Here is a 27,528-nt window from a genome sequence, read left to right as displayed (position 1 = left end):
AGTAAGATATCAGTCCTTACAGATGCAAATTAATATTATTATTATGGTTGTGGATCCAATTGTTGCATTCTCTCCAGAGTTCTGAATATATATAATAGCTCAGAAGACTACTACTAAATAAAATCCCATGTTCTTCAGGAAGCCTTCCTCAACCCCTAATTCAAGTGCCTTCTCCTTGTTAATTATTTCCTATTTATCTTGGAAATGGTTTGTTTTGGATATATTTCTTTTCCTGTTGCCTCACAAAATAAATTGGAAGCTCCTTTAGGGCAGGGGCTATCTTTTACCTCTTTTTGAAACCCCAGGACTTAGCAGAGTAACTTAAATAGTAGGCATTTAATAAATGATTATATATATATATATATGGTTTGACTAACAAGAAATACATTCAATAGAATTTTTTTTTGATTTGAGAAATAAAGAGAAGAGAGGGCTAAGTAGCATGTTGGGAATTTATCATTAAATAAGCTTTTATTGAAAAACACAGTTAGGTAAAGAAGGTTAGCAGTGAGAAAAGATAATCTAATTTGACAATTAATAAATCATTAGTGCCTAGAAACAACAATTTTGTGACAAATGGATTTCATTATTTGAAAAAGATGGAAAATTTTAATCTAATGCACTTAAAAGGAGGATAATATCAGTGATAGATATCAGTAAAGAGAGGATATAGGAATGACAGTGGAGAGCAAGAAGAATTCTGACTGGCTTTCTGAGATTAGATACTTGACAACCATTGATGAAGATTTAGTCAATGCCAACAAGGATGACAAGGAAAACAGTATCATTTATGGAAAGCCAGAACTCAGTGAAGCTATCCATGAAGTGTGAGATAAAGAAGTCCAGAATGAAGATAGTTGTGTTGTGTTCACTATTTTCCCTCTCAGCAAAGAGCCTCAGATAGGAACTAGATTATAGTTAGAAATTTTTCTTAGTGGCTTCAACAATAGTAGAAAATTGAATGAACATTTGAATGTCTGTATATCATGTCCAATTGGAAGAACTCAAGAAGTGCTGTCTGCTGTAGACAAACATACACCCACTCTCACACATCCCTAAACAATCAATATTGTATTTACATGAAACAAACAAAGCATATTTAATTGACTGAAAGCATCTAGGGGAAAAATAAAAGGTGGCATATTTTGATGATAGACCAATGTCTAAATAAAAGTTTATTTATCTGGTGTGTGAAAACATATGTGTATAGATGTGTATGTATGAATACATGCATGTAGTATAGTTTATTGACAAGAGGGCTGGATTTGTTGTTTAGCAGATCTGGGTTCAAATGCTACTTTTTACATGTCCCCATTAAGTAACACTTAAACTTCCAAGCAATTTTTTTTAAACTACAAGTATCCAAGCAAGTAGAAAGTCTTCATATGTACTGGTAGAGGGCACACCTCATTTTAAACTATTATATGTTTTAATATCCATCTCAGATGTGTTTTCAAGCAAAATTTCATTAAATGTGTTTAAAGATATTTATCTATGACCTAATCCTCCATCTGTTCTCTCTCTCTCTCTCTCTCTCTCTCTCTCTCTCTCTCTCTCTCTCTCTCTCTCTCTNCTCTCTCTCTCTCTCTCTCTCTCTCTCTCTCTCTCTCTCTCTCTCTCACTCACTCTTTTTCTCTCTGAAGTATCTAAAAGAGTGGGTTCAATGTACTGTCATTGTTATTCCCTTTAGATCCTGCAGAAATAAATGAATACCTTCCTTCCCTTAGGGAAAAATATAAAGGGGAATCTTTGTTACATACAAAGAGAGTAATTGAGATTTGGAAGAGCAAACATTTGGTTTGCAATATTTACTCTACCCTTCTCCCTTCAAAACACTGTTTTATGTATATTGTACCTGAGAAAATATTAAAACTTATAATATTTTAATCCACTGATATCTAATCAGAAAGTCTGGTTCAGGAAAACTCCAAATATGACAAAAAATTTGAAAAGAAAAAGAAAAACAAAAAGACAATAGATGGTTTGCTTCATAGAGCAGTTTGTGCAAATAGCCTTATTGGTCAAATCTCCAAATAATTTTTTAATGGCAACATTTGAGGATTCCTCCATCATCCCTGAAAATATGATGATTATACCATAGGTCACTGGGGCAATGCCCAATGGGCTTCTGGGCAATCCACATCTGAGTAGAACTAGTTTAAGATTAAAACGCTAACACCCACATTCTGTGCAACAGTTAATTCCAGTTCAAAGTATTTGCTTGCTATCATGTAGATTCATGCTATCAGACCTACAGGTAGTTTCCATTTAAAATGCATATAATTTTGAATTATTTAAAGCTATTCAAAGAATTCAATTTTAGAATAGCAAATGCCCATTGTGGTCTACCACTGAGGCATTACCTTTTACTATAGATATTTTTTCACTTAGTTTACACTCTAATTATTTTCATATTCCACATATTTCTGCCAATCCTTTCTGGTTTTTAATGAAATAAAATTTAAATAAAAATGTTTGCCACAGAAGGCAACAGTAAGTATAGAAACTGGGAGTGCCAATACCACTCAAATATAAGAGTTAATAGCATCTTTTTCTAAAAGATATATGTTAAAATTTAGCTTTCATCAGAAGCCATAGAATTTACTTGTCACATGAAATCCTTTTACTTTGGAAAGTCTTTGAACTTTACCTTGGAATACACAATAAAAGTACTATATGAGTATCCATGATTTTTTTAGTGATCTTTAAAAATTAAGACATTTCTTTCTGGGATTTACAACAGAAGTATTGACTAATTTATTCTTCTACGAAGCTACATTAATGTCTTAATACTGGGATTTCCTCAGCCTTTTGGAATCCTCTACTTTAAGTTGTCATTTTAGTTACATTACATAGCAGTCATAGAAAAAATAATCTCAAATGATAAAGTATGCAGGCCCCTAGATTAAATATGTCCCTTCAAGGGATTAAATTACTATATTATTTCAGGTGAAAATTATCATTCAAGCCATAAAAATTCACACTTAGAGTCTATTAAAAATACATCATGGGGACAGCTAGGTAGCTCTGTGAGTTCTAAGAAGCTTCAATAAAAAGGGAAGAAGATATTATCTTCATGAAGGACAGATTATTCAAGAACGAGAAATGGAATGCTGAGGTTTGGGAAGAGCAAGGAGGCAATTCTGGATGAAATGAAATATTGTAAAGGAGGTAATGTTTAATAAATTTGGAAATATCCCACAGCTTCAATTACTAAGTGGGATAACTAAAATCTTCATTTTTAATTTCAAACTCCTCATTAGTTCCACATCAACTTTTTGCATGTTTATCATCAGGCACTTCAAACTCAACATTCCCAACTTGATTGATAACTTTTCCTTAAAACCTATTTTATCTTTTGACTTTCCTTTGTAGGATGTTACCTATCAAGGAATAAATGGAGTATTCTTTGACTTCATCTCATATCTAATCAATACTATTACTTGCTAATTCTGTTTCTGTAATAACTTTATATCTCATCAGTCCCTTCCATATCTACTGGTTTAGGTCCTTCGTATGTTTTCTTTGAGTATTAAATATTGACTGTAATGGGATAAACACAACTAGTTTCTGTATTTATTACAATTCAACTAGAACAAATGAAAAACTCTGTTAATTTATGGAGACTTTGACTTCCCACTCCCACTCCAGGAAAAAACAAAAACAAGAACAAAAACCCAACAACAACAAAACAGAAGTCTAAGTTATTAGGAGCAATTTATTGGTCTATAAGCAGCACATCTGAGCACAAACCTCAAAATCAGCTACAGTAAAGAGAGCCCAGCTCTAATGGCCAAGTAATCAAAGGCACAAATGCAGAGCAACTGAAAATAGTTTCATAAAATTTACTTGAACACAACAGACACTTAATAGATGTTTGTTGTGTTGAATCAAATTATTTCAGCTGGAATTCCATGTGTCCTCAGCTTCTGACCAATATAGAAAAGGTTGGACTGTGTCTATGTCAGCTGGCCCAGGGAAATTTATCTATGCTAGTTATAGGCTTAAAGTTAGTTGGATATGTGTTTGATATATGAAGGGATTACTCTCTTTTGAACAATCAAAGTAAATTTGCTCTCATATGTAGCAACATTTTACTTCGTTTTATATGGATTTTTGAACATGTGCAAATATGAGTTCTTGTAATTTCTGCTGGATTGCATTTTAAAATCACTTATGTTTAATTTATTTTATTTAGGTTTTTGTTTTAGTATTTTTATTTATACTATATATATAAAATATAAATGGTATTATTTAGTATTTAGTATTTTAGTTTTACTTCATACTACAGTATCACTCATATAATACATGTTCAACAAATGTTGGTTGGATGTATGAAAAATTTAATTAATTATTGTATTTTTGTCTTCTATGACGAGTTTATAAGTTTCCATTTAGACTGTTTTTCTTTTGTTGTCCAGACTTTTGTAGAGTAATCTCAAATAATAAAAACTACTACAAACACCAAAAAAGTCAGTGTAGTAGAATTATATGGAATTTAATACATCTCCAATTATTGCAATGCCAAAGATTCATGTCTGAAGTCCATGTCTAGACTGTTCAAGCACAGTATGTCCTTGCTACATTTTCCATATATACATTTGAGTTTTTTGTAGCTTCTTTTACAGTAACACTGTTTTTTAATAATTTGTGTCTATATTTCTTTCACATTTACCCATTCACTTTTCCTTTCAAAATCTTGGAATCAATGTGACAGGTCTATTTACAAAGACTTCAGCAAAACATTGAACTTAAGAGATTCTGTGCTTGAGGTGATTCTACTAATGAAATTATAGAATACTAGTCCTGAATTTGTTCTCAACAGAATTCTTGTAAGCTGATAACTCCTTTCTGCTATTCTGTCTGCCAATTCCCGTCTCATTCTATTGGTATGGTAGATAGATTGGTTTACGTAGGGAAAATTTTGGAAGTGGGAACTGATTCTTCTGTTCATCCCCAGGAGTTTGTATGAATTGTTTGTTACCATCTTAGTTGGAGTAACATGTAGCAAACTATATGTTAGAGATGTAAATAGCGAATAAATTCTTGCTAATCCACATTTCTACTGCTATTTGCCTCATATTGAATGACTGGGAAATTTTAAAAGTCATCCCAAGCATCACATAACAGGTTGATGCTAAAATATAACTAAAATTGGAGAGCACTGGGTCAAAATCTTATTCTGAATAATGATAATGCAATTATAGATAATATGTATAAACAAGGCTAATGTTGATATACAGGTGAAATAACTGGTAAAAGGAAAAATATTCAATTATATATATATATATATATATATATGTATGTATGTATCAATGCAGATACACAGAATGCTAATCAATTTTGACATTTAATTTTGGTGGTGGTTGTCATTATTTTGGTGATATTTTTTCTAGCATTCACTTCTGCATTATATTTAAGCTAGTTGGTAAATGAGCACAATAATGCTGTAATAGCATTTAGTAGTTCTCTAATTTGGTAGTCTTTATGAATATGATAGTAATAGGTGATTAGTTAGATTTTGTGATTCTCAAGATATCATGGAGCTAAAAAATACTACAATAGCTAATGTCTTGAATGTTCCCAATATCTTATTCCTTTGGATTTTAAAACTTGAACTTCATTATTGAAATTTCAATAATCCTATGAAGATCAAAGTTTTAAACTATTACAAGTAATATAAACCTTAGCACGAAATGTTTTGTTTTTGTTGTTGCTCTTTTGTAGTTTAGTTAAAAATTTTATTTTTCAGAAAGAAAAATCCAAGTTACTATTGGTTGATCAGTCAACACATCTGGTTGCAAGGTTCTAATTTCTTACTTCTTTACTGCTGATCCACCAGCTAGCAGGCCATGTGAACAGCTAGTCAGGTATTCGAAGAGGTGGAAGAAAGTAAGAATATAAATCTACATTTAGGAACATACAGTACAAAGGCTTAGTGATGGCATATAGAATGTCATTTTCAAGTAATAGCAAGGAAACCAAATCAGTGATTGGATATTATAGCATAAGGAAAAAAGTAAATTTTGATAAGACTGAAAAAGAAATATATAATGGAAAGCTTTAAATGGCAAACAAAAGAATCAATCCTTGAGGTACCAAAGAACCACTTGATTTCATTAAGTTAGGGAAATGACATAATAAGGTCTATATTTAAGTAAATTACTTTGAGGGATCAATGGAGTATTGATTGGATGGAGGGAAAACTTTAAGAAAGTGAAACTAATTAGAAGGCTATTGAAATAGCACAGGTGATAAGGTTCTGCAATAATATGATGGGTTTATGAGTGGAGACCAGAAGGGCATATACAAGAGAAGTTGTGAATGTTGAAACAATACAATTTGGTATCCAATATGTGTATGTATGTGAATGTGTCTATACATGTGTGTGTGAAAGACAGAGAGCAAGAATGTATGGATGTATAGATAATGACTTGATTAATAATGGGACATTTTTGAAGAAGAGAGGGTTTGGAGGAAATTGAGTTCTATTTTCAACATGCTGAGTTTCTGATAAATATGATTCATCCATTTCCAGATGTTATTTCGGCATCCGTTTATGTGAGTCCAGTGTTCAGGAGACAAAATAGCTCTGGATATATAAATCTGGAAAGCAGCTTCACAGAGATGATAATTGAGCCCTTGGGTGCTAATGAGTTGAGCAAATGATATTGTATAGAGATAAAAAGGAAGAAAATCAAGGTAAAAATCTTTGTATATGACTATACTTAATATGCTTAGCTTAGATAATGATCTAACAAATCAGTTCCAGAAAGAATAGTTAGCAAGATTAGAGAAGAACCAGAAAAGAGTGGAAACAATCACCAACAAAATCCAAGATAAGACTATAAAGAGGAGGAAAAGTCTCCTTAACAGTATTGCTGAAAGATCATGATTAATTAGGAGTAAAATAAATGTAATCATATTTGTCAACTTAAAAATTGTTGATAACTTTGGAGAGAGCAGATTTAGTTGAGTGATGAGTTTATTAGCCAAATTACTAAGATTAGAGAGTGAGGGTAAAGTGGATACAACAAAAATAGATAGCATTTTTATAGTTTTTTATGAAGGAGAAGAGAGATATAGGACACCAAAAATAAATAATGGTAGGATGAAGTGAGATATTTTTATTGAATTGAGTAGTTATGAGATATCTGTAGACTTTATGAAAGGAGCCAATAGATACCATCAATGATAGCAAACCTTATAGAGATGGAGTGCCAGGCCCCACCACAGATCAAATGCCATGCCCACCCCACAAAAGTCTGTGTGCCATGCCCCTCCCTCCACCACATGTTGGGTATAACCTGCCCCCCTCCTTATCCCACAGAGAAAGTGCTTCCATTGGGCTGCTGGGCAGAGGGGTGGGTGAAGTGAGGAATGTCCTCAGCCAGTGTAGAAAGGGTGAGAAGAATGGCTGGATCACTCTGCTCACCTCGAGCTCTGCCACTTTGAGATACCCACCTTAACCACTTTGTGTTCCCATTGGGTTGCCTGGCAGAAAGATGGGCAATATGAAAAAAATAACATCAGGCATGGTGGAGGGGGGAATAGCTTCACCTGAGGACCTCTGCCTTTCTAGTAACAAACTCTCAGATTGGTGGGGGGAGAGGGAGGGTAGCTGAATACTCACTGAGTGTTCTCTGCATGCCATATTTGGCACCTGTGCCACAGGTTCACCATCACTGAATAGGATAAGATTGAAAATCAGAGTCAGAGTGGATATGATAGTGGGAGGGGGGCAATTTGTTACACAAATTGTAATGTACAAAGATCAAGGGTGCATGAAGATAAGTTGGCCATGGCAACAAAATTGACACTGCAGAACTGATATAATACTGGAAAGAAGGAGGAGGTGACTGGGGAGGTGGATCCTTGAACGAGTCAGCTGAATGTTGTCTTTACATAGTTAAATAATCTCATTTGCTGAAATAAAAAAAAAATTTAAAAAATTGCATACTAACATTATAACATGATTCTTCACTGACAGAGAAATGCTTTAATAGAAAATGTAACATTATAGAAGAAAAAGAAATCGCATATCAAGACCTTAAACATCACATTTATATTCTGTAGAAATCTATTAAAGTTCTGTTTTTAATTTACTTTAGATTTTTCTTATCTTCTTTTCCTATTTGTGCCTCATCTTCCTCATGATATATCCATATGCTGCTTACTACCTTCCCAAAGCAATGAGAATATAAACTAACATAGGAACTTTTTCCTTCAAAATTCTATGGTCTATTTAATACCTGGTATATATATACCAGATGCTTGCTGTTAGCTTTAAGAGGTTTGCTAAGTGCCATATTTCCAGAGCCCACCTTATGTAACAACTGGCCATCTGAACTGGGATTACTTCAAGAGGTCTAGAAATTTGGTTTCCTGAAATTTCACATGCATAACATGCACATTCAATAAAAGTCTCAAAGGTGCCCAGATTAGCAACAATCGGCTATAGCATTTACCAAAGAGAATTTGTGATATAATGAGCACAGCAATAGCAGAAAAATGGGTGATCACTTTGCTTATTGCAAAAGTAACAAAAGTCCTCCTTTGAAAGAGGATATTTAGATTTTTCAGAGTAATGTAAAGGCATATAAAGCCCACAGAATGATTACAAATTTAAATATATTCCTCATAAGTCTGTCAACACAAAAAGCATACCAAAAGTTAACATACATTTTCCAGCATAAACAAAGCAATAGTGTTATATATGTACCTTTGGGAGAAGACTGAGAGCATGGTAAAGCTATTGACGAATGACCTTGGTGTCTTGAGGGATTACAAAGGGTTTTAATACTGAAACAAGGTAAGAATATACTTCAGTCCATCTCTGAATACATCATTCCAAAGAAACATTACAAATGAAATATTCTAGCAACAGAGACAGAGACCATAGAAAGCCAAAATTCTGCATAAGTGCCTATAATTGCTCCATTTGGCCAAAAAGTAGCAATATTGTACCATTTCTGAATCAAAGTACATTTTTTGTGGGCAAAGTCAAAAGCTCAAAATGAAAGATTGAAGATTGCTATGCCTCAAGAATTTTTCTCAGAAGGGGACTGTCTTGTCTCTAGACTATTATATTTAAGGCTATTCACATTTTCCTAGCCTTTAGTTCTAGAAACATATGGTTTAAACATGTTTTAGGGCTCATTTGAATTTGAAGATGACAAGAGTAACCATAGTCAGGCTGAACAACATATTCAATTGAGAAGATGCCTTAGGTAGACCAAACAAAGGAGAAGGAAGAAAGACAATGATAGCACTCATAATTGCTAATTGCAGGCAGCAGAATCTATCTTAATGCCACATCCTATTGTCAACATTATATATTATATACCCACACATTGTTGTCTATGGTATATATGCTGATATTCTGATGAGAATAAACTAACATGCATAATTTGTGTGTAAAAGACCTGCAGTGTGATATGCAATGATATTTAAAAGTTTTCAGAAAAAAAATGAAAGTACTTCCTTTTACCGAAAAAAAAATGGTTTGTGTATATGGAACCTAGATGATACAGTAGAGATGAGACACAACACAAGACAGAAAAAGTGTTGAAGAATATTAAAAATGCCTTACAATCACAGGGATCACCATTTGCTCATTGTTTGTATTCAGATTTTTCCAGCCATAAGACAAAGGGCACAATCCTAGATCAACATTCATTTGAAGAAATCCATAGTCATCTTTCCTTACTGGGAAACAGTGAGAACCAGGAATACTCAGAGTTAACAAAGAGGTGTTAGGTATGCAATTAACACATTCCTTTAGATAAGCTCTGGGAATCTGAGGAAACAGATGGTAAGAGTCCAGTAACTGAGAAAAAAAATATTTGGATAGTCCCACAGGTGAATTCAAGCTTTAATTATACATTGTATGATAATAGTGGAATTAATTGACATAGTTTCTTAATTTATATGAGTGATTTGTTATTTTAACCTTGGTCTATCTTGCACAACAGGCTGTTATGAGTTATTGGGTAATCAAAATATAGGCTACTAATTTAGAAAATTGATGATTTTTGTGGGGCGGGTGCACATTGGCAATAGTAATTTTTGTCACCTGATTCTCACAGGTATCAATACCTGATGGGAATCAACCTGTTAGATTTAGACACTGTTCTATTAAAACTGAAATGGGGATCATGGAATGTTAGAACTAGAAATACCTCTTGTTTGTGTTCACTTAGTTTAAGCAATTTCTAGGGATACACCCCCAACGTATATTCAGAATCACACTGATCTACATGCACACTTACTAGCTCAGATCTCCATAGGATAACTGACCACCATTAAGATTTTAGGGGTTATCCTGTGGTACCATATTTCTTAACATCACTCATGAGCCCTCATTCATGTGATTTCCACAATACTCATAAAATTCGCTTAATTAAATTTTGGGGAAAAAACATTTATTCAGAAAGTAAGACAATTACTTCTAAAATGTTATGAGGAAATACTTGAGGTACACTTTCTATAGCTGTATCTATTTACAAATACCCATATTCACCCTCATACATATAGATAGATATATATTCCATCAGAAGCATAGCCTCAAACTCAGAGCAAAATAGTAGTTAGGGACACTGTAATGAGCACGCTGGTCCTATTAATTAACACTTAGTATTAGAACAAAATAAGAGATCATTCAATAGTTAAATGATGGAAGGCTTTACCTCACCAAAGAGTACAGAGAGTATTCAACAAAAATTCTGAATTTTTAAAAATTTAGATAGATTTCTATACACAAACCTCACATAACTATAAAATGTGTGTAGTCAGCATTGTAATGCTCAGGAATGATGTAACATTTTAGGGAAAAAGAAAAGTCTAAATTTTGTGGCAATGGGGAGGAAAACCTGATAGATAATGATCTTCTACTCCTTAGTGGAAAGGGCCTAAGGGACTTTTAGAGGGTCTCATTTTGCATGGTCAATAATATGTCATTTATACCTTAATTCTCTCAGAAAACCAACCATTCTTGAAATTTCTGGCCACCATAATGTGTCAGTATCAAGGAGAGTTCAGGTAAACCTTGGGAAGGTTAGTAAAGATATGCTGGACTGCTCAGGTGAAAGCAAATTGTTTTCATCTAGTATTTTCCATAGCAATAAAGAAAGTCATGTTAGTGAGGGCAATAATCCTATATTCTATCCTTTAAGCCTGAGATAAATGGTGTTGCATTTATGAGATTAGGAAGAGAAACAGTGATAACTGTGCAGCTCCGTGTAATCCAACATAAGCCTCCAGATGTTACTAACTTTCCCAAGATTAAAACAAAATTATAAAAGAATTTGGTAAAATGAAATACTCAGGTACTTGACATTCAAGTCAAGTCAACAAGGATTTTTATATTGTGTTAGGCATTGTCCTAAGGATGCCACGGAAGTCAAAATACTATTAATATTCTACTACTACTACTACTACTACTGAAATAACAACATAGTCCTGTATTTAAGGATATCAGAATCTATTAGAAGAAACCATGTATAAATATCCATGTAGAAATAGGATATATCCAGAAAGAATTAGAGATAACTTACAGAGAATAAACTAATATTAAAAAAGATTGGACAAGACTTCTAACTGAAGGTAGAATTTTAGCAAGGAATTGAAGGAAGCCAGAGAAACAGGAAGACAAAGGTAACTGGGAGAGGGAGTTCTAGGTATGGGAGATTGTTCCATTTTTTTTAAATTTTATATTCCTCTCCAATCCATTGTTTAGTCATGAATTCTTCTATTTAAAATATATTTAATTGTAAATAAAAATAAAAATAATAAAACTTGCCTAATCATTATTTACAGTTTAAAACATATAATATCATAGCACTTTTTCATTTTTTCCCTCTGTCTCCTTTCTTCCATTCATGTTCATTTACTTTTCAAATTACAATTATATTTAATGTTTCCTTCATGATTCTGTTTCTCTCTTCTGGCTTTTGTTTTATTTCATAAAGGTCTCTCCAAAATACTTTTGAAATTCTTCACACTTCTTTACAGTAATTACATATTAAATTCACCTTACATTAATATTCATTAGTTATTGAAATTATTTCTTAGGCCTTTACTGAGAAGATAGGGAAAAAAGTATGGTAGGGTCAAGCCTATTTTTTTTTCAGAGAAGGTATTCAAAATTTAACTCCTGAAAAACAAGAGTTATATCAAAAGTAAGAACTAGGTAGTAGAATATAATTTTTAAATGTAAATTATGTTGACTTGGTTATAGTCTCATTTAAGATTAAAAAACAAACAAACAACCTAATTCCTGGAATTTCCCATAATGTATCTAATGTTGTAGTTTTTGTTTTTAATTTCTACCATCTCTTCATTTTTTTTCAGAGAAGGAACAAACTTGCTTACAAACTTAGTAAGCGTTAATTTTCTGAAGTCATTGGGCTGATATTACTTTGTGTACTTGGGCAAAAGTAATTATCAATGCCTTACAGATAATAAAACCCAAAGGCCTTTCAAGAATGATATGGGGACATTAAAAAACAAATCAAAATGTAGCAATCCAGAAAGGATACTGTCTATTGAATGGATCTCCTTTAGTTTCAGAGAGGAACAACAAAGTAATCTTCCAATATTCTCCATATAAATAGGACAGTAAACTGTGTTAGAAAAATTGTGATTCTTTAAAACAACAGTAAGAAACTCAAATAAAAATAGATCTTTTGGACCCATATTAATCTTGAAAGTCATAAATTAACATTGAATAAAATATATTTTATTTTTATTAATTTTTTTAAACATTTGCAAATAATAAAGTTTTATACGTACTAGATGGATACTTTTGTATTCACTAAAAATATGCATGTATAGTAAAAAATACGACAATTTGAAGACAATCATCAGCAACACTTAAATGTAAAGCTTTTTGTGTGGTTTTACACACCCTGGAACCTGCTTTCCTCATTTTTTGTTCTTCAATTATTTTAATTTTTTTACAATTTGATACAGTTTTTAATAATTATTTTCTGATATTTTGTGGTCCATGTTTTCTCTGTCCCTACCTTTCTTTCCTCTAACTTCCTCAGAATGATAGGTAATATGATATCTTTCTACATGTGCTATTAAGTAATACCTATGTCAGTATTCATCATGTGAAAGATGATACATATTGCATTATATAAGAAAAAATGATAAAGTAGATTAAATGAAAAATAGTGTGCTTTAAATTGCTTTCAGACTTCATTAGTTCCTTCTATGATGGTGAATAGATTTTTTCTACATGAGTTTTTTGGAGCTGTCTTGGATCTTGGCATTGATGGCAATAATTGTTACTCACAGTTGATCATTGTACATTATTGCTATTACTGTGTATACTTTGACACTTCACTTCATATAAACTTTTCCAAGTTTTTATTTTTATGATTACCTTGTACATCACTGCTTATAGCACAATAGTATCCTATTATAATCATGCAAAACAACTTTTTTTTCAACCATTCCCCAATGGTGGATATCCCTTCCATCTCTAATTCTTTGCCACCTAAAAAAGAACTGCTATAAACATCATAAACATCTTTGTACAAATATGTCCTTTGCCTATCATTGATCTTTTTGGAATACTGCTTTCTTTAATGTTATGATTTGGAATGTCTTCCTATTTATCTTCAATTCAGAACTGTACAGAATTTAAATAGCTATCTTCTTTACATTTGATCAATTATTTTAATTTTTTGACTTAGGGAGATTTGCCAAATATTGGCAGTTTGCTCACAAAAACAGCCTTTTCACATACCTTAAAAGACAAAAATACTTAGTTATATTACTTCTACACTTTAATTTTAAGCACTGCTTTCTAAACAGTTTTGATGAAAATTGAATTAAGGAACAACATGGTCAAAATTATCTAAGCTAAACAATAGTAAGATATTAAAGCCTGGATACTTAAATTGAATCTTCCTATTAACCAAAATATTTCAGAAAAAAATCAAACTAATCCTATGAAGCAATTAAGATACAGTTTTCTAATGGAGCTTACACATGCCTCTTAATTTACTGTTTGATTTTTATAGTAAATGCTACTTAATAGATTCATTTTTATCTCCCTTAAGATTTTGTAATTATTCTTACATTGTACTGTTTGCTTTTTGGCTTTTAATTTTAATAATCAATCTTTGCTTGCTAAAACAACTTGATAATTCACTTGCAATCTGACATTTGTAAGAGGAATAGTTGATCTAAAATGTATATCTGGAGAAAATGACTGACATCAGTTACAGATATTTCTATACAAAGATATATCGAATAGGAGATCCAAAATATTTTGTATTAATGAAAATATTAATTTCTCTAGTGATCTCCAAAAGTTATTTTATTGTTCTGAAGTATCTTCATCCACAATCTTTTTCCTCTCATAATGAGTGTTTACTGTTTTCTCTCTATAGCGTTCTTGAATATTTTGATGTATTATATGGAAGTTCAAAAGGACAATATGCATAAACCAACATATTTTGGTTATGAAAGCATACAATTTAAAATGTCCAGACAGGTTTTCCAAACGCATGCTCCATCCAATTTTTTTTTCCAGCCATTGCCTACAAATGAATTGCTTTTCTCCAAACTCCAGTATACACATACACATGTTTCCCTTGAGGATTTCTGCAATCTACCTAGTTTTGATCTTATTTGTCCTGACTACTAGGAAATTTCTTTCAGCTGAGTAAAAAAGGCTTGCTCCTGTTTCCCATATCAGGAAAGATCTATGCCTTATAGGCAGCATCTTTGGTCTGAAATCTTTCTCTTTATTGACACTATGAAAAATGATTCCTAAAGACTTTTTGAAACCCCATTCTAATTTTTTGGTAACAATGTCCGAGGGGCCTTCTTTAGTGATCACACAATTTTACTGAAGAACCAAATGGTTAGTTTTTCACAAGAGACTGTCATGGTGAGAGTAGAAAGTACACTCAGAGGCTTTTTTCTTCTTCAGATAATTCTGGTCCATATTCCTCTTAGGTATCCTGTTTCTCAGAGAGCTGCATTCCCTCAGCAGTGCCATACCTTGACAAGACTGTCAAGAAGGGCAACTTGCCTCACCTTTCATAAACAGCTAGTTTGATGTATCCCTCTATCTTTAGTGTCACCACATCCCAGTTCAGCCCCTTAGTAGCAAGAGATTGTTTCTTGTCTCTAAATGATGAAATCTGCTATTAGGAAGGCATCTGAACTAATGTTTTTATCTTAAATGGGAAGTTACTTCCTTTTGTCAATTCCAACTTTATTATTTTGTAGTAAAGAACTTGTTCCCTGTTAAATAAACATTAGACATGTCAGTCATTATTAGCATTCTTTGAGATTGGGTCAAATAGTAAAATATATCTAAAAGTCACAGTTTTAAGCCAAATTCAGTTCACAGGGCACATTCTTTCAGGCCAAGAAAACTTAGTTTATTGGAAGGAGATATGTTTGGCACGAGAGTGGAGACTAGCTTGGGAGCCACACAAATAAAGCACCTGTGGTGGAACTAGGTGGTGATAACAGAAGCAGCAATAGATTTGGAAGTTTCAGAGCAAGAAATGGTGAGGAAACAACATCTATTCATGAAGAGATTACAAGGGACCCCTTTGGTAGGAATATATGTTGTTTGGCAATTCTATTACCCAAACCAACTTCTGAGTCACATTTCAAGGGAAGAGAGGAGTTCTTTCAGTTAAGAGATAAGAGGGGCCCTGAAAAAGAATATTCCTTGGGATCCCAAGGAGGAAGTGGCCCCTAAAACGGTATTGACTGTTATACAAAAGAATTAGGGTCTCTTCCTTGGTAAGAACCAGAGTATAGACTAAGAAAGCAGTGAACACACCTTTCTACAAATCACACCACCTTAGAAGCACCAAACCAAATTTCTTTCAGCTGAATAAAAAGACCTGCTCCTATTCCCCATATCAGGAAAGTTCTATGCCTTATAGGCAGCATCTTTGGTCTGAAATTTTTCTCTATATTGACATTAGGAAAATGTTTTCCCCAAAAGAGCACTATCTCTGAAAATGACATGAACAAGTCTGAATGTAAATATAGTGCCTGTGCCCTGTCGCATGCTGGGAAGAGAACACAACTTTCAAGTGAAGTTTAAAGTCAAGAAATAGGGAGTGAAAATATGAGGAAACAGGGCAGATAGGTATCACAATGAATAGAGCAAAGCTGACTTCATACACCTATAAGTTGTGGAACCTTGGAAAGTCACATAATCCTGTTTGCCCCTGTTTCTTTATCTATAAAATGAACTGGAGAAAGAAATAATGAAACACTCCAGAAACCTTGCCAAGAAAACCCCAAATGGTGTGATGAAAAGTTGGACAGACTTGAAAAATGACTGAAGAAACGTTATAACACTGGACTTAATGGCAACTTGTTAGGAGGTGCTACACTCTTTATTTGGAGTGGTTCAAGATATTCATCCTCAAAATTCCTTGAAAGATATAATGACAGAAACAAATCTGACCACTCACCTTCTGATCATTAATAACAAGTATGTCATAAATGATAGCTAGATCTTCACTATAGAGATTCACTATGGAATAGAATTGTATTTTGTTATAGACAGAACTTCCCATCACTAGAATAGTAATAATGCAACATTTATATAGTGCTTTAAGCTTTGCCATATTCTTTGAAAATATTAACTCGTTTTATCATCGTAATCCTGGAATATGTTATATTTTATTATCTGCATTTTACAGCAGAATTCTACAAATCTTTACTGCTCTTTTAGCAAAGCCCAACTTGTATTTTAAACAATCCTAATTGCAACCAATACTGCAGTGTTTTCTGGAGCATCTGAATACTTTCTAAAGTGATTTTTGCCTCCTGAAGAATTTTTCATAGTTCCTTTTTAAAACTTACTTGTAAGTTGCTGAAAGTTTCTATTTGTTCTCTAAGTTCAGAGTAAGGCTCCTGGATGTGTAAAGAATTTTTGAAAATGCCTACTTTTTAGCCAATTTAGCATCTCCTACTCCTTTCCTGCTTTCATACTAATAATGGTACAATACCAGCAGCTCATTCATTAACTTCACTGAACAAAGTAATTAATATCTACTGTGTGTATCACAATACCAGGAAGTAGGGAAGATAAAAAGTTATAATATCTACCCACTGAGATAAGAAAAACATATTCAATAACATAATTATAATGTAGAATAGTATATGATAAATATATTATAAAGTCACAGAGTGAAGTGCTGTATGATGTCTAAAAGAAAAAGCATAAGGCAGAATAATGCAGTGAATAGAGAATTGAAACTGGAAATAAAAGGAAGTGAGTTCACCTCACTATGTCTCCTTGGGTATTTCTGATTGTTGTCCTTGACTCTCAAAGTAGACCAAAATGATATCACTATGTTGGGGTCAATGTACAGTGCTTCCAACTCTGGCTGATAAGACAAAAATGAACTCTGAATGTTCTTCCACCAAAGGTCAGGCACATATAATCAATATAAATTATAAATAGAAAAATTTACAAAGCATATGTCTCTAAATTGCTCATCTAATTTTTTATTTTGAACTACTGCATGGAACACAACACTTTCTTTGATATGGGCATGCCATGCTGGACAATCCTCTGCCAGTGTCTTTCACGCCTCACAATTGATAAAATTCTTCAGAGAGACCTTTAAAGTATCCTTGTTCCTTCTTCTGACCTCCGTGTGAATGCTTGTCTTCTGTGAATTCTCCACAAAATAGTGTTTAAGGAAAAGGTGTGTTTGGCATTCGAACAACATAGCCAGCCTATCTGAGTTGCAATCTGCAGTACAGTTTAAATGCTTGGTGTTTCAACTTGAGAAAGGTCCTCAGTGTCCAGTATATTTCCTTGCTAAGTGATCAGAATCCCTCTAATAGAATTCAAATGGCAAAGTGTTGGTATTCTGTTCAGGTTTCATGGGCATATTACAATAAAGTCAGCAGAATGACCCTGTAGCCCTTCAGTTTGGTAGGCAGCTCAATAACTCTTCTCCCATATTTTCATCTAGAGCTTCCCAAATACAGAGCTTACTCTGACAATGTGGGTATCAATCTCATGTAAGGATAATATTCAAGAGATTGATCTCTGTTCAGCAGTTGAGCAGCACTTCCCCCTGGGAAGAGTCTGGTGCTTTAGAAGAGGCTGGTGCTTTAGAACTTCCAACTGAAAACAAGCCTAACTAGTGCTTCTTTGAGGATATATATTTTAATATATCTTCTTGATGGCTTATTAATTATATTTATCTGACTTCAAATTAATACAGAATGATCCTGAAGTTATTTTGAGTTAATCTCAGGCAAGAGTTGATGATTAGCCAGAGAAAACCCTCCACAGCCAGGAATCAAGTTCAACTGTCAGAACTGTACAGTGAGAATTCTTGGAGATGATGGACTAAACTAGAATCAGTTCTTAGCAACAGAAAATTATTTTAATTTGAAGGTAACAGAAATATCTTGAGGGGGTGAGGATCAAGGAATGATGGGTGAGGATAGAGGTCAAAAGGATTAAACTAAATTTAAAAACTAACTGATAAACAGCTAGGCAGATCCCCTTAGGGAAAAACCTTAAACACAATCCCATAACCCTGGTTTCACAATCTTGGCCTAGTAGCTAAACTAAACTTGGTTGGTTATAGATATGGGCTGATCTTCAGAGATGACTTTCTTGATGGTTTTGATGAATATGGTTGTTGATGATGACTGTTGACAGTCCAAGGTTAACGCAAACACCAAAGAATCAATCCATGTTCTATTACATCTCAGTGTATTGAGTGTACAGTTGTCTGAAAATGAAAAGTCATGTACCAGCTCTACCTCCACTTTAGTTTTGACTTGTAGCCTTTTCATGTCAAATAATTTACCATCAGTATGATAGATGACCTTGAAGCTGTTTTCATCCTCATCGAAGGTGTCTGACAATGACTTTGAAAACATCGGGTTAAAATCCATATGTGTAAATACAAAGACCTATTTAACTCTATTGGTGATTAGAGAAAGCATAAAAATCTCATCCCTTATCCAGAGCCCATGTAGGCATGCACTCACGGAGCTAAACTACAATGTTGTTAGACTTCTCTGGACAAGCAAATTTTGCCATGACCTTCCACAAGCTCTTGATTGATAGTATCAAATTGGTCAGATCAAAAAACCTTGTGTGCAGACCTCTATTCTGCTTCTGGCATTTCTCCTGGAATTTTTGGGCAGCAAATGCCATATCAACCATCCCTTGGCCCTTTCCAAAGCTACATTGGATCTTGGATAAGGGACTATCTTTCTAGGTGAAGAATCAGCCTATTAAAGGTGACTCTGGCAAGAATATTGCCAGAAATGACTGAGAGAAATATGCCCCTGCCCTCCATGATTGGCACAGGATAACCCATTTCCTTTTACTTTATAGAGATACACAATGGAAGCATTCTTGATCTCTTGGGGGATAATATCCTCTTGTTGTATAACCTGAAAGATTTCAATCAGCTTTTTTATGGGTAGGAGACACCATGACTCATAAATCTCTCCTAGAATGGAATCAGCAAAAGCCACTTTTCTATAGTAGAGGTGCCTAATGTCTTCAAAGCATCTTCTTAAGTTCATCTAGATGAGTGATTCCCAAAGTGGGCTCCACCATCCCCTGGTGGGTGCCGTAGCGATCCAGGGAGGCGGTGATGGCCACAGGTGCATTTATCTTTCCTACTAATTGCTATTAAAATTTAAAAAAATTAATTTCCAGGGGGCTAAGTAATATTTTTTTCTGGAAAGGGGGTGGTAGACCAAAAAAGTTTGGGAACCACTGATCTAGATAAAGCATTGCCTTCATCCTGAGGTTAATAGCTTCAGTATTGATTGATGATGGTCTATTGAAAACATGGAAGTGTTCAGTCCTTCTCTTCAGAATCATGTCCTTATCACTGCTCAGTGTGCTTCCATCAGTGCTGAGTAGCTGAGTTCCAACATAGGTCTTTGGCCTATAAATAGCCTTCAGGACATTGTACTAGTACCTTGGATTGTTATTATCAATGTAAAATTAAATTTCATCCATTTTCTTACTGATTCAATAAATTTTCATTTCTCTAAACTTTATTTGAACTTTTTATTTCTTGGAATTAAAAGCTACCTTCCAGGACAGTGATGGTGAACCTTTTAAGGAACAAGTGGCTAAACTGCACCCTCACACCATATGTGAGCCTCCCCCTTATCTCAGACAGGATAGGTAGGAAGCATTCCTATTGGGCTGCTGGACAAAGAGGTGGGTGAAGTGAAAAATGTCCTCAGGCACAGTGGAGAGAGGGAGGAGAGGGACCCCCTCCAGCATGCATGCCCTAGGTTTGCCAACATGGTTCTAGGATATGGGTAAACTAGATACTGGTAAACCCTGTGGAATTCTCATTTTTTATTAAGTAGCTTTTGAATTTCCTCATCTTTTTCATCAAACCAATCCTGATGTTTGTGAATATTCTGTCCCAAGTGAGTCAGTATACCCCAAATCTCTGATAATTATTTACTCCTTTTCTGTTCCACTGTTGCCAAGCATGAGATTGCTAAGTTTTCTGTTTTCTCACCAAAAAGGACTCTAATCTGTTAACATTAATCTTCTGGCAATAGTCTTTTCCTTGAACTTCTGTTTTTGTTGAATATAATATTTAACTTGGAGATTATGTGTCTATGATTAGTTTAACACTCTGTACCACACAACACCTTCATCATTCTCACATCTAGTTTGTCTCTTCTTTTTACAATGGAAGAGTTTATTAAATGCCAATGTTTGTTTCAAGAATGTGTCCATGAAGTTTTATTGCATTTAGGTAATCAGAAGATAGAAGTGGTGATGAGAAGGTTATGAGATGCATACTTTTTAGTCATCTTTGCTATTGTTATTTATAACTCCATTCCTCACAAGGATTCTCTGCCAAGTTTGATACTCTGTGCCTGACATAAAAGTCAACCATAATTATAAGTTTGTCCTTTTTTTTGGAACTCGGTTGAAGAGGGTGTCCAGGTATTTTTTTTACCTTATCAGGATTCATCATGAAGGGAACAAGGGAACATATACAGTGTACTTTCCTGCAAGTGTCAATCACATTGTTAAAACTCCATTGTTCACTCAATTTTGGAAATATCATTTGTTTTGAAAACAACAATTTTGAAAACTTGTTGATTATATTTGATTGCAAAACTAGGCCAGAAAATTAGAAGGGAACAGAAAAGACTTTCTGTAGAAGGAATCATTTGAACTATTTATTGAAGGAAGAGAGATATTCTATGAGATGGAGTTGAAGAAAAAGAGAATTCCAGGTTTTTCCCTCTAGCACAGATGATACCCTTCAACTCTTCACCTAGAGATGATGTGGGGTGGGATGTTATAGGGATGTTTGTTTGTTGACATTGGTCTTACCTCTCTCTCTGGGTGCAGGGAATTGGCAAGAAGAGTGAAGTAAGCTAAATTACTCAGAAGGCTGACCAACCCTTTGATTTCTCACTTTGAGTCTTCTGCTTTTTGCTGGATACACAATAGAATCTCATTCTTAGAAAGGGCCTTCACCATCTACTTCAGGGATTCTTCATCTTTTGGTGTCATAGACCCTTTTGGTCATCTAGTGAATCCCATAGGCCTCTTCTCAGAAAAAAAAAACATGCTTTTAAATGATAAAATACATCAGATTTGTTTAGAATTGGAAAAGAACTCAGTGAAATGCGAAGGAGAAGATAAAAGAACCATCTAGTAGTGTTCCTTCAAAGAGATAATTCCTCTATTTAATCTACTAAAGGGAAATATAACCAGGAAATACTTCCACCAATGACTGTCTACCTGAGGTAAGGAAGTCTATTGCCAATCTTCCTTCATTAAAACTTTGAACATTGGGTTTACAGAAATTGAAAGAAAAGAGAGGTCCATAGGCTTATGCACATTCAAACAGAGGAACAGCATTTTGTTTCCCAAATGAGTTCCTGATTTATCTGATTCGAAGTAGAAGAATTTGGGCAAGATTGGCTGGTTTAATTCTTCAAATGCTCAACTAAGTTATGAAAAATGACATTTGAGAATAAACTTATTAGAAAAGCAGAATGACTGATTTCCAAGCCTATTCTTTTACATGAAATATGAATTTCCACAGGGTACCTTCTCTTAGCCACAAATACCTTAGCCCAGAATTAAATCTACAGTTTGATTCAAGATAGGAAAAAATACTTTCTTTTTAGCCACTCCTTTGAAAAATTTACAATTAAGTAAAAATTTTATGTCCAGTATGAAGCTTTTGACTAAGATTTTTTCAGTGTCATTCTGAAACTCTTTATTCTGCTTGCTTCAAAATTTCTGAGGTCATATTCAGACCTCCTAAAAAAAAAAGACATTTTAAAAATCCATTATCTTTGGAAGACTTCACTCCACAGGTACAGGACAGTCTCATCTCCATAGTACCAGAAAGAAAATTTTTCAGAATGAGTTTTTGCCCTCTTATCACCCAATTACTTTTATGAAAAAAAAACACTGTTTTACTTATATTTTTCCTTATTTTGTCTTTCAGATTTGCCATCTTTAGTTTTCTTTGAATCTTGACAGTGTTAGATACAAAGCAGATACTCTTATCACTGTAGTAGCCCACTGTAAATAATCCTTAAAAGAACAAATCCCTGGTTTTAGAGTTTAGGGTATATATTAAATCAATAAAGATGGAAAACAATAAGAATTCAGAGCACTTCCAGGGAGAATAGGTGAAAAAAATTAAATACTCTTTTTTCAAGGAATTAATAAAAACTATAAAATTCATTATATTCATGGTAACTATCTTGTCATAAGATAAAAGCAAATCCAGTAATTGTTCTGCCTGTAGGTAATGATTCAATACTATCTGATTATAAAATACAAATGAAATTAACCAGAAATGAAAGAGAGGCCTGATAAATATCTTCTTCCTGAACTTAAATGTGAATACTCTATGCTTTTTGAAATATTTAGTACTTTTTATGTTCAAGACCACTTAAGTTGCTTTTGATTTGGCTTATTTAGAGCAAGCATGTTATTGAAATGTGGTCTTCTGCTTGCCATCTGACCTCTGGGATTCACTATCCAGTAGTTATATTCAATTTGTTTCATTTTTGGTAAGGCTGTAAGACTGCAGTTGATAGGGGACCAGCCTTTATTGGAGTCAGGAAGGCATTGGTTCAAGACCTGCTTTCAAACGTACTAGCTGTGAGTGTGTGTGTGTGTGTGTGTGTGTGTGTGTGTGTGTGTGTGTGTGAATATATGAATCATTTAATGTTCTTGTGACTTGGGCAACTTTTTAAGCACAGTGCCTGGTACATAATAGTTGCTTAACAAATGATTATAGATTGATTTTAAAATAGAGAGGAATTGCTTATCTTCATTTGTAAAAATATTTTTAATTTTCCTATAAGAAGTTCCCCACACTGATAACTTGAATGGATATTATTTCTATTTCTTTCTCTTTGTCTGTCACACTCTTTTTCTGTCATCTCTAACTCTCTGTGTCTCTGTCTTTTAATCTCTGCCTGTCTCTCTTCAAACCACCCACATCCATATACACATAATGCTATCACTGTATATTAAAAATATTAATGCTATAAATTTAATATGAATTTCATTTGAGGAGGGAACAAAATGGAGTTGGAGATGATAGCCATGTTTTATTTTTGTCTCTCCTGATAGGATTCATCATCTGGATTTATATTATTAATTGAACTCATCACCTTGGGGAATTAAAATTCATTATCTTTGGGGAGTAAAATAAATTAACTAATAATTATAAAGGCAATAACGTTAGTATATGTTGAATGCTTTTTGTCCAAATACTAAAATACTTTCATATTTAATTGTCTTCAAAAATTAACCCTATCAGTGCACAAAACATTTATTAAGTATAGAATATGTCCTGCTTAATGTACTGTTATAGGTTACAATGAAAGGCAAAAATAGTCCCTGCTCCTAAGGAGTTCACATTCTAATGGGGGAAGACAGCATACGTAGAAGTTAATTCACACAAAATACATATAGAGTAGATAGAAAGTAACTTTAGACAGTAAGTTATTAATACTAATTTGAGGTTAGGCTTGAAAGAAATTGAATTATTTCAATATCGGTGGTCAAAGAGCATGATAGGAAACTTCTTTCTTTTTTAAATCTTCTGGAATAAGTAATCTTGGAAGATATTGCTTTCTTCAAATAATAGATAAAAATATTATTGAACTAATTCTAAAATAAGACTGGAAATAATTTTTTTTATTTTTAACTCAATGTTCTGACAACCATCAAATGAATGACATCCTTATAAAAATGTATAAAGAAAAATAGTCTTATATAAATATATATTTTATATGTAGATATAGTAATAATAAATATATAATGATTTAACTAATAAATGTGCCAAAATCCTCACTTGCATTAGAAAATCAGCTGTACTGACACACCAACTTTGGTTATGATTTACCAGTTTATAATTGAAATTCAATGAAAAGCAGAAAAGATAAGAGATCAACATATAAGGAGAAAGACCAATAATTTAATTGTCATCAGAAGAGAAATTATTAGAGAGGACAGCATAAATGTGTAGGGATGCAATTGTTTCAAATCTTCCTTTGGTCACTTACTAATAAACTCTGGATGAACCATAGAAACTACATGTCCTCTTACTTGATAATATTTCCATTGTGCTCACTTATCTCTGCTCCATTTCCTTATGCAACCTAACTGCAATGCAAATATGTTTTACCTTGACTTCATTTTGATTTTTTGATTTTTGATTCCCTGACTCCTCTCATTGCAACTTCTCATTGCAATTCAACTATGTCAATCAAAATCTGATATCCTCAATATATCCATGTTGGCTGCTCATCCAGTTGAGCATGCTTGACAGAAATTCATGGTTTTGACTTCACTTTTGTGATCATTTGATGCCAGATTTTGTCATTCTGATGCATATAATCCAATAGCTAGAAAATTCCTCATTGGCTAGCTTGTCTAAATCATACCTGCATATCACTCCTAAAAAATCCCTAAAACATAATCATGCAGTCTTTCTTGAAGATCCCCCCAAAAAGGAATTTGTCACTGCCTCTCACTACAATACTTTAAAAAACTGGATAGTCTTCCAGGTTAAGATGGCTGCAGAGTACTTGCAGAACTTTTACCCTCCCCACCACCAACCTGTATGATGCCTCAAAAGAACAAAAAGGCCAACTTCAGATGAGTGAAGGGACTCCACAATAGGGCACTACATCGAAGGTATGTGGGATTTGAGCATTTCCACTCTAAAAGGGGGTAAATTAGCTCCCACCAAAAAGTGAGCTGATCAAACCCTCCCCCACCCCACTGACCTGGCAGGATTCATAGCTGGTGCCCTAGAATTAATGCAATGGGGAACAACCTCTAAGTTCTTGGCAGTGGATCAAGAGCACCCCTGAGAGCAGCTAGACCTGAAACCCCAGGAGGCTGAAGAGTGCTCACCAGCTTCTTGCTGCAAGCTTCTGCCTTAGAGATGACGCGAGCCAGTTTGGCTCTGACCCGCCCAGCTTAGGCCGCAACTATGCCTCAGCGGCTTGCTGACCCCTGATGTCCAGGGCGTGGGCACCGCGGCCCCAGTCCATCATAGTGGAGGCCATGGAAAGAGAATGTTTGTCATTAAACCTTCTGAATTTCATGACAAGAAATTTTTGAAGTTGTTGAGATTTTATTTATTGTTGACTGGGATTCCAGTAGCGGTTGGCATAACTTTGGTGAATATATTCATTGGCAAAGCTGAATTAGCAGAAATCCCAGAGGGCTATATTCCAGAGCACTGGGAGTACTACAAGCACCCTATAACCAGGTGGATTGCATGCTATGTTTATGAGCCTCCTGAAAAGGATTATGAAAGAACCATGGCCATCCTTCAAATAGAAGCTGAAAAGGCTGACCTGAGGTTAAAGTATCAAGCAACAGACAGACTTATGAGAGAAAGAGGTCATCGATGGACCGTGGTTTCATTATCCAACTGTTGATAAAGCACTTATGATCACTATCCAAAAGCATCACCTGACTATTAAGCTATTGGATGGTGGTAAAATCGAATGTAATGGGCTTCTCAACTAGCAGCAATGCAACGATCTAGAACAATGCTGAGTTACTTATGAGAAACAAAACTATCCACATCCAGAGGAAGAACTGTGGGAGTAGAAACACAGAAGAAAAACAACTGCTTGAACACATGAGTTTAGGAGGATATTATTGGGGATGTAGACACTAAACAATAAGTCTAATCCAACTATATCAATAATATGGAAACACATCTTGATCAATGCTACATGTAAAACATAGTTGAATTGCCTGTCAGCTATGGGGGGGGGGGGATTGAGGAGAGGGAAAGAACATGAATCATGTAACCATGGGACAATATTCTAAATAAATTAATTTTTAAAAATCTGGATAGTTCTAATTCTTTATTTATTTATTCATTCATTCATTCATTTATTTATTTGCTTATTCATTCATTCATTCATTTATTTATTTATTCATTCATTCATTTATTTATTTATTTATTCATTTATTTATTTATTTGTTTGTTTGTTTGTTTGTTTATTTATTTTTACTGAAGACGGCATCTGGGTGGCTCTGTAGATTGAGAGCCAAGCCTAGAGATGTCAGGTCCTGGGTTCAAATATGGCCTCAGACACTTCCTAGCTGTGTGACTCTGGACAAGTCACTTAACACCCATTGCCTAGCCCTTGCCACTCTTCTTCCTTGGAGCCAATATATAGTATTGATTTGAGTAAAAAAAATTTTTTTTAAACCCTTAGATAGTATTGGCTCCAAGACAGCAGATAAGGGTTTAAAAAATTTTTTTTTACTCAAATCAATCTTAAAAAAATGTGTGAACAAATTTCCCCTCATTTCTGCAAATTCTCTTCTCTGAAACTGAACGTGATCCCCTTTTGCCATTCATAGGAGAAGCCTTCAAATATGTGTAGATTAACAACTTAACCCCATACTTCAAAGATTTCCAGGTTTTATCCGCATGGTTATTTCCTCCATGACTTCCAGCCTCACAATCATAGAATCATAGTCTCAGAATCAAAAAAAGATCAAATTAGCCGCTATTTTGACCCATACCTTGCAGCATTTCCCAATACAAATTACTTGATTTCTGTTAGAAGTCCTTCTGTGAGGAAGTGGATAAGACTTCTTAGGTATCATTCTATTTTTAAGTAGCTCACATTTTTAGGTAGTGATTCCTCACATTAATCTCAAATATCCTACTTTGTACTTTCCACCAATTGTTCCAATTTTTTTTTTGATAGTTTTGATTTCTTTATCTGAAAATAGCCTATTCCTGTCCCTTGTCCATTTATCAACTGGGTAATGGCTTGATTTTTTATACAACTGATTTAGCTCCATATATATATATTTAACATTTATTAATAATCATTTTTAACATGGTTACATGATTCATGCTCCTACTTTCCCCTTCACCCCCCACAGTCCCCCCACCCATGGCTGACGCACATTTCCACTGGTTTTGTCATGTGTCCTTGATCAAGACCAATTTCCAAATTGTTGGTGATTGC

The 27,528-nt window shown here is 34.0% G+C and overlaps 1 pseudogene; it reads left to right on the top strand.

The window, feature by feature from the left end:
* Positions 1 to 675: 675 nt before the first annotated feature.
* On the top strand, positions 676 to 26,010 carry LOC123241798 (annotated as a pseudogene).
* The last annotated feature ends 1,518 nt before the right edge of the window (positions 26,011 to 27,528 follow it).

This window comes from Gracilinanus agilis, chromosome 3 (assembly GCF_016433145.1).
Source record: "Gracilinanus agilis isolate LMUSP501 chromosome 3, AgileGrace, whole genome shotgun sequence".
Taxonomy (NCBI): domain Eukaryota; kingdom Metazoa; phylum Chordata; class Mammalia; order Didelphimorphia; family Didelphidae; genus Gracilinanus; species Gracilinanus agilis.
Note: the sequence above shows the minus strand (reverse complement) of the source record. Positions and strands in the feature narration are given on the sequence as shown.